Source organism: Arachis ipaensis, chromosome B10 (assembly GCF_059453495.1).
Source record: "Arachis ipaensis isolate K30076 ecotype BB chromosome B10, ASM5945349v1, whole genome shotgun sequence".
NCBI lineage: Eukaryota > Viridiplantae > Streptophyta > Magnoliopsida > Fabales > Fabaceae > Arachis > Arachis ipaensis.
The window spans coordinates 37359575-37373693 of record NC_142435.1 but is presented as its reverse complement, the minus strand read 5'-3'; the positions used below and the strand labels follow the sequence as shown (position 1 = coordinate 37373693).

The 14119-nt window shown below is 35.5% G+C and overlaps 1 non-coding gene across 1 annotated transcript; it reads left to right on the top strand.

The window, feature by feature from the left end:
• The first annotated feature begins 13570 nt into the window (after nt 1-13570).
• On the top strand, nt 13571-13674 carry LOC148579712 (small nucleolar RNA R71). Its single transcript, XR_015895569.1, has one exon. It is a non-coding gene; the product is annotated as a small nucleolar RNA R71 (small nucleolar RNA).
• The last annotated feature ends 445 nt before the right edge of the window (nt 13675-14119 follow it).

The window sequence follows — 14119 nt, the reverse complement described above, 5'->3', positions numbered from 1 at the left end:
AAGTAAATTATTCTACAAAGTCTATAATAATTTAAAAATTAAAAAATATATATTTTTATCATCTACTTACTTAAGTCACTAGGACATTACAAATTTTTATAGTATTCTTAAAAAAAATATTCCATGTATAGTAATTTAAAAAAAAATATTTTATCCACAAAAAAATATTTTATTCCATACAAAATAATTTTAAAAAATGACTTAAAAAATGGTAGGGATACTATAAAAATTTATATCAGACCTATTTGAATTATTATGTGTATCAAAGCAGTGTGCTAGTTCGAATCAATGAATGGGATTCGAATTACTTCATGATACAACAAATACATAATTACATTGATGTTGACTAATTCTTATTTATGTGATTCGAATGACTATAAATTTTGTAATTCGAATTAGCCTTATTCAAACTATATGAAAATGTCTTTCTAATAAAATCTTATAATAATTTTTTTTTTGGTAAAATTATGTAATATCTGCTTGCATTTGGTTTATATATGTGATTTATCCTTAAAAAATTTTAGATATAAAAATTAGATCTTTCAATTTTTGTTTCAAAAAAATAAAAAATTTTAGATTTATATTTTAATTCTTTTTACAATTTTAAAAAATATAAAAATTATAATGTTAATACTTAATATATATCACTTTGTCTCATTTTCGTATAAAAAAATAGTCATACGATGAGCGTAGGTGAGATTGGAGAGATTACAATAGATTTAGAGTTAGGGTAATAATAAATAAAAGTTATATATATTTTAAATTTATATATTTTTAATTTAATTAATAAAAAAATCGAATCTATAGATTGATTTGAAGGATTTTTTATTTTTATAAATTAAATAAATATAATAATTACTAAAATAAATAATTTTAAAAATATTTATCGAAATAAACATTACTTTTTTATCTCGTTTACACGAGATAATTTTGCATATATCTCGTTTACAGTATAATATTGTCAAAATGTGTATATCTCGTTTATAGTTACTGTGTAAATGAGATATATGTATTTTTTAAAATTAAAAATAATAAAAAATATTAATATTATTAATAATCCAAACTTTTAACATACAATTAGTTCATAAAAAAATTAGTAGAAGAGATTAAATGGATATATTTAATCAATTAGTATTCAAAAAATTTGATGGAATAATGAAAAGAAAATTAAAATGGTTATCTCTCACGTTATCTCCCACTATTTACATGAGAGATATATATATTATTTACAGCATAATAAACATTTTGCATCCACATACCTTATCTCATTTACACTGTAACGTTTAAAGTGTAAACGAAATAAAAAAATATTTATTTCGGTAAATATTTTTTAAATTATTTATTTCGATAATTATTATAATTAATTTATTTATTAAAGTAAAAAATCCTTGGTTCAAATTTTACATTTTTAAAATTATTATCCGTACTAATTCATAGAAAGTATTTCCATTTTGGTTCGAATTGTACTTAATTATCTATTAATTTTAAAATATATTTAGTTGATTTAATTGGAGTTTGGAGGAGTAATCGCTATCCGGTGGTACCGTGAACACCCCTAAAAAAATTAGCCAAAAAAAAGTACCGTCTTAAATCATAACCGAATGCGACGCAAGTCGTTTTCAGTGGGGCTGTCGGCCAAAAGTGGACAGATGACGAAGCTCTGGCGGTGCCAAACTGAGCCATAGGATGCTTCCACGTGGCACCGTGATTGTTGCCATTGGTTGACCCGTTACACTCAAAATAATGAATATATACTACGTTTTAGTAGCGACCACAAGATCTGGGGATGATTAACATTTTATTTGGATCTTATCTTCATTTGTACTGTCTTCAAATGACACCCTATTTTCATAGATTGATATGTCAAAATTACTAATGGTTTTCACTCGTTAATCATTCTCATCCTTATTTTTGTAAGTTTGCTATCATTTTATATATATAAAAGTATATATTTTTATAAAATTATTATACTATATATATATTAATGATTAAATTAATTATTTATATAAATTTATATTAAAATATAAAATATAAACAAAAATAATTAAATAATATATATTTATAAATAAATACATGACAATTAATTTAATCACTAATTTTTATGCGAATAAAATATTTTTTTCTTCGTATCATTATGTTCATTTGCACAAGTCTCTAATATTAGTCAGATATGACAGATTAGAAGGGGTACTTAAAAAAACATTAATAATTAACTAACGTAAAGCAAGAGCCATAAAAAAGGTGTTATACAGTGATTTGTTAGTTGTGATGTTGACGAGGATATAATAAAAGCAACTTCTTATTTGGAAGGGAATTGAAAGAGAATGAGATTAAAGAATATTAGAGGGATGTTTGTGTTGTTTGACTTGGAGGGCAGTCAAAGTAGGAGTAGTGAGTGAAATGGGTAGGTTTGCTGGCAAGCAAGCATGTTTTGTGGCGGACTAAGTGGAGATAATCAAATCAGCAATGAAATAATGGACATAATATTATAGGCCAGCCAGATGTTTGATGTGACATCATCCCTAGCTTATTTTGCCTAATAAATGATGGTGAATTAAATATTAGATTTACATGATTCATAAGGCCATAATTATAAACTTTTATATAAGATTATATATGAACAATTCGAATTATAAATAAATAAAAGATGTTTTTTAAGTTAATTTACTTTTGAGAATATTGAAATTTATTTTTGAGTAAAATCTAAATTTTTTTTACAAAGTTTGTTTACGGAAAGTGAGTCAGGATTTGAGATCAAGCTAAAAGATATAATTAATGAATACAAAATTTATATTTGTTTTAGAGAATTTTTTAGTAAAAATTTTAAAATATATTTTATTTGTGATAATTTATAAAACTCTTCTTAATAATTAAAATTTAACACTCTCACTCAAAATTTTGTTTGTGTGAGTTTACAAAAATGAGAATAAGAGAGAAGAAAAGAGAATAACGACAAAATACCCTAAGTTTTCTACGCCGTTGCAATCATCATTTTCGTTGCTGTTGCAGTTGTCATTTTTGTCGACGTTTTCGTCACAGTTATCGCAATAGAAAGTTTTTGAATTGAGCCACCTCCTATATTAACACAGTTTCAGATCTATTTGCTCTATAGGCACCGTTATCGCTGCAGCTTTTGCCGTCATTGCTGCCGCAGTTTCCACCATTGTTGTCGCTGTAGTTGCTGTAGTAGAAAGCTTCTAGATCGAGCCACCGCTTCTGTCAACACAGTTTCATATCTGTTTGCTCTATAGCCATTGTTGTCGCTGCAGTTTTTGCCACCATTGCCGTGGTAGAAAGTTTCTGGATCGAGCTTCTTTTTCAATGCAACTTTTTCTGCCTCCATATTTCTCTTTAGAGCTGCCATTAGTATTTTTTCTTTTTCTTCTTTTCCATATTTCACATATCTCTTTATCTTTCTCTACTTCTTTATTTTGTGAATTGTAATTACTTGATTAATTAATTGTTATCTTGTCTTATTAATTGACATTTTAAAAATTTCTATATATTGTTATTTTCTCAATTTCATCCCGTTCTTTTTCACTAAAGTTACATTTGTTTTTGAGAACAAGACAAGATAAGACACTGAAAACAAGACATAAAAGACAAAGACACAAAATTCTATGTTTTTGTATTCGGTGATAAACTAGAATAAATTATGAAAATCCAATTTATTTTCATTAAAAAAATTTGAGTCGAAAAATATAATAATAAAAAATATAATTATAAAAAATTAACAAGAATAATGAAAAAAAAAATGAAAAATAAGTTGTGTCATTTGTTAGTGCTTTCGTGTCTTTTCTATCAGAATGGATACAAATACACTAATTCAATATCTCTGAACACATTATCTCTATTCATATCTTCTCTATCAAACACAATTTTATATCTTTATATTTCTGTATTAATAATATTTTGTCTCTATAAGTAAATGCAGGCCAAAAGACTTCTCTGTGCCATTACAATCAATGTAATTAGAATGTATGGCTTTGTCAAATTTTAGTTAGATACTCCACATGATAAATTTTAGTTAAACTAAAGCTATAAAGCTATACATTGCAAGTATCATCTCAGCAGCACCTTTGCAATGAACACGTACTGTATTGTCATTGAGTCAGAGTCTCAATTTTATCAATGCATATAACCGTTGCTGACCCCAAAGTTTTGCAAGCAGAGAATTTCCTCACCATAGTTATATTAGTACTAAGATCTGTATATAGTTTATTCTGAATATAGTTATATTAATAGTTTTTTGTTTGTTGGTGTGCAGTCATACCAAAGGACACACGCATAAAAAAATTTATTGAAATTTGTAGATAAAAAAAACAATACTTTTCGTTAACTTCAATCTCAAATACCAATATCTGAAAATACTACTAATGTAGAGGTTAATGAAATTTCTTTTTAAGTTGCTGCAAATTTTATTTCATCTGATAAAAGCACATATTGTTTTAATTCAAAGTCTTCATTTACTTGAAATGTGGAGATAATTAGTATTTATTTATATTATATAATTAATTAATCAGTTGCTGATGGAAAAAAATTATCGATAAAAAATTTCACAAAAATAATCGCGTTGCAAGTATAGATCTAAAACGACAATTAAACCTCAATCACTATAAAATTTTTGTTTGTTTGTGAAAGTTTTTTAATGGGAGTTATTAAAACCTCCATAGTATATTTTATTTGTGACTATTTTAAATAATATAATAAAAACTCCCACTATTATAATACTCTTAACCCAATTAATTATTAAAAGCCCAACCCAAACAAATATTAAGTGAGCATACAAAAAAAATTAGAAGAGTTCTTCGAGAGAGGACGAGGAAGAGTCTGAACCCTAAAATCTCGATTCTAGCCACTATGATTCATCTCCTCGTCGCCGTTGCCGCCATGTCTCCTGCATCAAAGCGCCGCCGGTGGAATGGAGGACGAGATGATCGTCAAGCCTCTCAATTCGTGGAGCCTCTCGCCTCTCGGGATAGTAATGCTTTAGATCTTCCGCTTCTGCGTCGTCTTCCCCAGGCGAGTGCTGCTGCTGGTTCTGCTTTTACTCCAGCGGCTTGAAGCACTCAGAGCGCGGTTTTGGCACGGACTCAGTGGCACTGGCTGAGTAGATCTGGAAGGCGAGCGAGCGAAAGATTCTGGAAGCTTTGATTGAAGCTGCGATAATGCGATCGAAGTTATCAAATCTCGTGGAACTAATTCTCATGTCATTATGAGTCATTGAGGTGAGGATTTGTTCCTACTTTGTAAAGATTTCGATGAACTGGACTAGGATCTTTATTTGTATGAGCTTTTTGACAATTGAGCTTTCACTCTTATTGAGAAATCAAATTGAGCTTTCACTCTTTATTTGTATGAGCTTTCTGCAATGCCAGTCACGGTTAAAGTTGGAATTATTTGTGACTTTGATTTTGGACTGGTTTTGTTACTTAGGGTTGTTACTTCCAATTGGGAGAGGAAGTGAACATGAATTTGACCATAACATATGCGTTCAGAATATTGGTGGAGACGATGATTGATTGGATTGCCAGAGAAGTAAACATGAACAAATCTTATGTCCTTTTCCGAACTTATTCTCCCGTGCATTTCAGGTTTGCCTAAACTTTCAAGTAGACTTACCTTTAATTACATCTTTGTTTGCTTAAATTATGTCTGTGAATCAATCTGTAATTTCTGGTTCTCATGGTTGGTCCTTGCTTTTATCAGCTTCATCTAGCTCAATGCTGGAAATTTGTTACTGTAACTAGAATCGGTTCGTGTCCTTCCAAAGAAGAAGGGAGGGCATTGAATACTGGTTGTTACATGAGGTATTCCTCACACAAGTTTTATTACAATTCAACCACTGTTGCTTCTGCATCTGGGAATCATGGTGAGTCAAAGTACATGAATGTTTTTTGAGATTCTTTCTTGCATTTTGTGGTTAACAAGAATCGAACCATAGACTTTTTGTTATAAATCTCTGATAACATAGCATGAAAATCTTATTGTATGATAGGACGTTGCAAGCTAGCTATAATTCTAGCTGCATCTTGTGCTGACCTGGCTCTTGTTCTGGCTGCTGCAAAATTTGTTTACTTTGCAAGGAAGAATTTACTCAAGAGAAGAAGAGGTGTCATTTTGTTCTCTATCTAATTATCTATCTAATTTTTGGTTGTCTAGCCAAACTCCTAATACTAACATTTAGTGCAATGTGATGATTTCTATTTCATATAGCTGACAGTTTGGTGCACTGTTGGACAGAGTGAATAGGTCCAAGCTAAATATGGCATATGAAATCCTTAAAAAAGCTACAAATTTCTTTAATGATGTGAATAAGCTAGGACAAGGTGGATCAGGCATAGTTTATAAAGTTTGTGGATGGGACCGGTGGGCACAGTTTAATGAAAAAAATTAAATAATTTTTGGAAGTTTGTGGATGCTTAAATTTGGAAAGGGCCAATGAACCTGTTCCATTGAAATTCTAGGTTTATAAATCCTTGGTATGTTTGGAATTTGGATACTAGCAGCTCTAAATGACAACTTTATATTCCGGCTGCGCAACTCTGATAGCTCAGACATTACGACGACACTTATACTATTTCATACTAAAATATGAGCCTGTTTAAAACTTTAAACCGCAATACCGCTCCCAAAAATACTTTCGTTCGATAACGTACATCCATAAATACCATACAACTTACAAAAACTCATAAAGAGTACATCCATATATATAAGTAATATTACAAACATAATCCAATACAATTCCTATCCCTCTTACAGATTATATCAAGATAAAGGCGAGGGTACAATAGACCATAACTAAAACAATACAGAGCATCACACAACAATTAAATAAGCTCTTCGTAACTTTTGCGCCCATATCCTGAAAGGGGAAAAATGTAGGGGGTGAGAACATTGGTGCACGAAATTGTGATCTCAGGCAACGGCGCCAGAAACTCTGTACGTACGACTTAATAAATCGTGTTTCATTCACAACTTCGATACAACTAACCAGCAAGTGCACTGGGTCGTCCAAGTAATAAACCTTACGTGAGTAAGGGTCGATCCCACGGAGATTGTTGGTATGAAGCAAGCTATGGTCACCTTGTAGATCTCAGTCAGGCGGATATAAAATAGTTATGGAGTTTTCGAACATAAATAATAAATAGATAGAAAATAAGGATAGAAACACTTATGTAAATCATTGGTGAGAATTTCAGATAAGTGTATAGAGATGCTTTCGTTCCTCTAAACCTCTGCTTTCCTGCTGTCTTCATCCAATCAGTCTTACTCCTTTCCATTGCTGGCTTTATGTAAGGACATCACCGTTGTCAATGGCTACTTTTAATCCTCTCTGGAAAATGGTCCGATGCGCTGTCACTGCATGGCTAATCGTCTGGAGGCATCACCCTTGCCAATGGCTGCATCCTATCCTCTTGTGAAAATGGTCCAAATGCTCTGTCACATCACGGCTAATCATCTGAGGTTCTCGATCATACTGGAATAGGATTCACCCTCCTTTTGCGTCTGTCACTACGCCCAGCACTCGCGAGTTTGAAGTTTGTCACAGTCATTCAATCCCAGAGTCCTACTCGGAATATTACAGACAAGGTTTAGACTTTCCGGACTCTCATGAATGCTGCCATCAATTTAGCTTATACCACGAAGATTCTGATTAAGAGATCCAAGAGATACTCATTCAATCTAAGGTAGAACGGAAGTGGTTGTCAGGCACGCGTTCATAGGGAATGATGATGATTGTCACGTTCATCACATTCATGTTGAAGTGCGAATGAATATCTTAGAAGCGGAATAAGTTGAATTGAATAGAAAAATAGTAGTACTTTGCATTAATCTTTGAGGAACAGCAGAGCTCCACACCTTAATCTATGGAGTGTAGAAACTCTACCGTTTGAAAATACATAAGTGAATAGAGGGTAAGCATGGCCGAATGGCCAGCCCCCAAACGTGATCAATAGATCAAAATATAATCCAAAGATGTCAAATATAATAGTAAGAAGTCCTATTTATACTAAACTAGTTACTAGGGTTTACAGAAGTAAGTAATTGATGCATAAATCCACTTCCGGGGCCCACTTGGTGTGTGCTTGGGCTGAGCTTGAATGTTACATGTGCAGAGGCTCTTTCTGGAGTTGAACGCCAGGTTATAACGTATTTCTGGCGTTCAACTCTGGTTTGTGACATGTTTCTGGCGTTTAACTCCAGACAGCAGCGTAGAACTGGCGTTCAACGCCCTTTTACGTCGTCTAAACTTGGCCAAAGTATGGACTATTATATATTGCTGGAAAGCCCTGGATGTCTACTTTTTAACGCAATTGGAAGCGCTCCATTTTGAGTTCTGTAGCTCCAGAAAAACCCACTTTGAGTGCAGGGAGGTCAGAATCCAACAGCATCAGCAGTCCTTCTTCACCCTCTGAATCTGATTTTTGCTCAAGTCCCTCAATTTCAGCTAGAAAATACCTGAAATCACAGAAAAATACACAAACTCATAGTAAAGTCGAAAAATGTGAATTTAACATAAAAACTAATGAAAACATCCCTAAAAGTAACTAGATTCTACTAAAAACATACTAAAAATAATGCCAAAAAGCGTATAAATTATCCGCTCATCAATACCAAACTTAAGTTGTTGCTTGTCCCCAAGCAACTGAAAATCAAATAGGATAAAAAGAAGAGAATATACTATAAATTCCAAACTATCAATGAAACATAGCTCCAATAAGATGAGCGGGACTTGTAGCTTTTTGCCTCTTGAATAGTTTTGGCATCTCACTTTATCCATTGAAGTTTAGAATGATTGGCATCTATAGGAACTCAGAGTTCAGATAGTGTTATTGATTCTCCTAGTTCAGTATGATGATTCTTGAACACAGCTATTTTATGAGTCTTGGCCGTGGCCCTAAGCACTTTGTTTTCCAGTATTACCACCGGATACATAAATGCCATAGACACATAATTGGGTGAACCTTTTCAGATTGTGACTCAGCTTTGCTAAAGTCCCCAATTAGAGGTGTCCAGGGTTCTTAAGCACACTCTGTTTTTGCTTTGGACCTTGACTTTAACCGCTCAGTCTCAAGTTTTCACTTGACACCTTCACGCCACAAGCACATGGTTAGGGACAGCTTGGTTTAGCCGCTTAGGCTAGGATTTTATTCCTTTAGGCCCTCCTATCCACTGATGCTCAAAGCCTTGGGATCCTTTTTATTTACCCTTGCCTTTTGGTTATAAGGGTTATTGGCTTTTTGCTCTTGCCTCTTGGTTTTAAGAGCTTTTGGCTTTTTCTGCTTGCTTTTTCTCTTTTTTTTTCTTTCTATTTTTTTCACTATTTTTATTCTGCAAGCTTTGTTCTTTGCTGCTTTTTCTTGCTTCAAGAATCATTTTTATGATTTTTTAGATTATCAAATAACATGTCTCCTTATCATCATTCTTTCAAGAGCCAACATATTTAACATTCTTAAACAACAACTTCAAAAGACATATGCACTGTTCAAGCATTCATTCAGAAAACAAGAAGCATTGTTACCACATCAATATAATTAAACTAAGTTCAAGGATAAATTTGAAACTCATGTACTTCTTGTTCTTTTGAATTAAAACATTTTTCATTTAAGAGAGGTGATGGATTCATAGGACATTTATAACTTTAAGACATAGTTACTAACTACTAATGATCATGTAATGAAGACACAAACATAGATAAGCACTTAACATAGAAAACGAAAAACAGAGAATGTAAGAACAAGGAATGAGTCCACCTTAGTGATGGTGGCGTTTCCTTCTTGAGGAACCAATGATGTCCTTGAGCTCTTCTATGTCTCTTCCTTGTCTTTGTTGCTCCTCCCTCATTGCTTTTTGATATTCTCTTATTTCATGAAGGATGATGGAGTGCTCTTGATGTTCCACCCTTAATTGTCCCATGTTGGAACTTAATTCTCCTAGGGAGGTGTTGATTTGCTCCCAATAGTTTTGTGGAGGAAAATGCATTTGAGGCATCTTCGGGATCTCATGGTGATGAGCTTCATGCGCCTCTTGAGCTCCATGAATGGGCTCTCTTGCTTGCTCCATCCTTTTCTTAGTGATGGGCTTCTCTTCCTCAATGGGAATGTCTCCTTCTATGAAAGCTCCAACTGAGTAACATAGATGGCATATAAGATGAGGAAAAGCTAGCCTTGCCCAAGGAGAGGGCTTTTCGACTATTTTGTAGAGTTCAAGGGAGATGACTTCATGAACTTCTACTTCCTCTCCAATCATGATGCTATGAATCATGATGGCCCGATCCACAGTAACTTCAGATCGGTTGCTAGTGGGGATGATGGAGCGTTGGATGAACTCCAACCATCCTCTAGCTACAGGCTTGAGGTCCAGTCTTCTTAGTTGAACCGGCTTGCCTTTAGAGTCAATCTTCCATTGAGCTCCTTCCACACATATGTCCATGAGGACTTGGTCCAACCTTTGATTAAAGTTGACCCTTCTAGTGTAGGGGCGTGCATCTCCTTGCATCATAGGCAAGTTGAACGCCAACCTCACATTCTCCGGACTATAATCTAAGTATTTCCCCCAAACCATGGTGAGATAATTCTTTGGATTCGGGTTCTTACTTTGATCATGGTTCCTAGTGATCCATGCATTGGCATAGAACTCTTGAACCATTAGGATGCCGACTTGTTGGATGGGTTTTGTTAGAACTTCCCATCCTCTTCTTTGGATTTCATGTCGGATCTTCGGATACTCATTCTTCTTGAGCTTGAAAGGGACCTCGGGGATCACCTTCTTCTTGGCCACAACATCATAGAAGTGGTCTTGATGGGCTTTGGAGATGAACCTTTCCATCTCCCATGACTCGGAGGTGAAAGCTTTTGTCTTCCCTTTCCCTTTTCTAGAGGATTCTCCGGTCTTAGGTGCCATCAATGGTAATGGAAAAACAAAAAAGCTATGCTTTTACCACACCAAACTTAGAATTTTGCTCGCCCTCGAGCAAGAGAAGAAAGAATAGATGAAGAAGAAGAAGAAAATATTGAGGAGAAGAGGGATGTGTTTCAGCCAAGAAGGGGAAGAGAGGGTTGTGTTGTGTGAAAATGAGGAAGAATGGAGGGCTATATATAGGGAAGGGAGGGGGGTAAGGTTCGGCCATATAGGGTGGGTTTGGGTGGGAAATTGATTTTGAATTTTGAAGGTAGGTGGAGTTTATGAAGTAGGTTTATGGGGAAGAGTGGATGGATGTGAGTGGTGAAGTGGTGATAGGGAAGAGAGATTGAGGTGATTGGTGAAGAGTTTTGGGGAAGAGTGTTTATGGGATTGTGTGAAAGAAGGGTGAGAAGAAGTGAGTGGAGGTAGGTGGGGATCCTGTGGGGTCCACAGATCCTGAGGTGATCCTGTGGGGTCCACAGATCCTAAGGTGTTCAAGGATTTACAACCTTGTACATAACTCTGGGCATTCAGCGCCAGATTGGTGCTTGTTCTGGGCGTTGAATGCCCATTTGTTGCCCATTTCTGGCGTTGAACGCTAGAACCATGCTTGTTCTGGGCGTTCAGTGCCAGCTCTTCTCCAGGGTGCAATTCTGGCGTTCAAACGCCCAGATGCTTCCCATTTTGGGCGTTCAGCGCCAGAACCATGCTCTGTTCTGGCGTTGAACGCCAGCCATATGCTTCTTACTGGCGTTTAAATGCCAGTGAGATCCTCCTCCAGGGTGTGATTTTTCTTCTGCTGTTTTTGATTCCGTTTTCAATTTTTATATTTATTTTGTGACTCCACATGATCATGAACCTAATAAAACATGAAAGAACAATAAAATTAGATAAATAAAAATTGAGTTGCCTCCCAACAAGCGCTTCTTTAATGTCAATAGCTTGACAGTGGGCTCTCATGGAGCCTCACAGATGTTCAGAGCATTGTTGAGACTTCCCAACACCAAACTTAGAGTTTGGATATAGGAGTTCAACACCAAACTTAGAGTTTGGTTGTGGCCTCCCAACACCAAACTTAGAGTTTGACTGTGGGGGCTCTGGTTGACTCTGTTTTGAGAGAAGCTTTTTATGCTTCCTCTCCATGTTTACAGAAGGATGACCTCGAGTTTTAAACACAAGGGAGTCCTCATTCAATTGAAGGATTAGTTCACCTCTGTCAACATCAATCACAGCTCTTGCTGTGGCTAGGAAGGGTCTTCCAAGGATGATGGATTCATCCTCATCCTTCCCAGTATCTAAGACTATGAAATCAGCAGGGATGTAAAGGCCTTCAACCTTTACTAATATGTCCTCTACTTGTCCATAAGCCTGTTTTCTGGAATTGTTTGCCATCTCTAATGAGATTTTAGCAGCTTGTACCTCAAAGATTCCCAGTTTCTCTATTACAGAGAGTGGCATGAGGTTTATTCCTGACCCCAGGTCACATAGAGCCTTCTCAAAGGTCATGGTGCCTATGGTACAAGGTATCAGGAACTTTCCAGGATCCTGTTTCTTCTGAGGCAATCTCAGTTGATCCAATGCATTTAGTTCATTGGTGAACAGGGGAGGTTCATCTTCCCAAGTCTCAATACCAAATAATTTGGCATTCAGCTTCATGATTGCACCAAGGTACTTGGTAACTTGCTCTTCAGTAACATCTTCATTCTCTTCAGAAGAGAAATACTCATCAGAGCTCATGAATGGCATAAGGAGGTTTAATGGAATCTCTATGGTCTCTAGATGAGCCTCAGATTCCTTTGGTTCCTCAAAGGGAAACTCCTTATTGATCACTGGACGTCCCAGGAGGTCTTCCTCACTGGGATTCACGTCCTCTCCTTCCCTTATAGGTTTGGCCATGGTAATTAATTCAATGGCCTTGCACTCTCCTTTTGGATTTTCTTCTGTATTGCTTAGGAGAGTACTAGGAGGGATTTCAGTGATCCTTTTACTCAGCTGGCCCACTTGTGCTTCCAAATTTCTAATGGAGGATCTTGTTTCATTTATGAAACTCACAGTAGCCTTAGATAGATCAGAGACTAAGTTTGCTAAATTAGAGGTATTTTGTTCAGAGTTCTCTGTCTGTTGCTGAGTGGATGATGGAAAAGGCTTGCTATTGCTAAACCTGTATCTTCCACCATTATTAAAGCTTTGTTGAGGCTTTTGTTGATCCTTCCATGAGAGATTTGGATGATTTCTCCATGATGGATTATAGGTGTTTCCATAAGGTTCACCTAAGTAATTTACCTCTGCTATTGCAGGGTTCTCAAGATCATAAGCTTCTTCTTCAGAAGATGCCTCTTGAGTACTGTTGGATGCAGCTTGCATTCCATTCAGACTCTGAGAAATCATATTGACTTGCTGAGTCAATATTTTATTCTGAGCCAATATGGCATTCAGAGTATCAATTTCAAGAACTCCCTTCTTCATAGGCGTCCCATTACTCACAGGATTCCTCTCAGAAGTGTACATGAACTGGTTATTAGCAACCATGTCAATGAGTTCTTGAGCTTCTACAGGCGTTTTCTTTAGGTGAATGGATCCACCTGCAGAAGTATCCAATGACATCTTAGCTAATTCAGACAGACCATCATAGAATATATCCAGGATGGTCCATTCTGAAAGTATGTCAGAAGGACACTTTTTGGTCAGTCCTTTGTATCTCTCCCAAGCTTCATAGAGGGATTCACATTCTTTCTGTATGAAGGTCTGAACATCCACTCTAAGCTTACTCAGCTTTTGAGGAGGAAAGAACTTGGCTAAGAAAGCCTTGACCAGCTTATCCCAAGAGTTTAGGCTATCCTTAGGTTGAGAGTCCAACCATATTCTAGCTCTGTCTCTTACAGCAAAAGGGAAAAGCATGAGCCTGTAGACTTCAGGATCTACTCCATTAGTCTTAACAGTATCACATATCTGCAAGAATTCAGTTAAGAACTGAAAAGGATCTTCAGATGGAAGTCCATGAAACTTGCAGTTCTGCTGCATCAGAGAAACTAATTTAGGTTTCAGCTCAAAGTTGTTTGCTCCAATGGTAGGGATGGAGATGCTTCTTCCATGTAAATTGGAATTAGGTGCAGTAAAGTCACCAAGCATCCTCCTTGCATTATTATTATTTTCGGCTGCCATCTCCTCTTCCTGTTCGAAAATTTTTGAAAGGTGCTTGCTGGATTGTTGT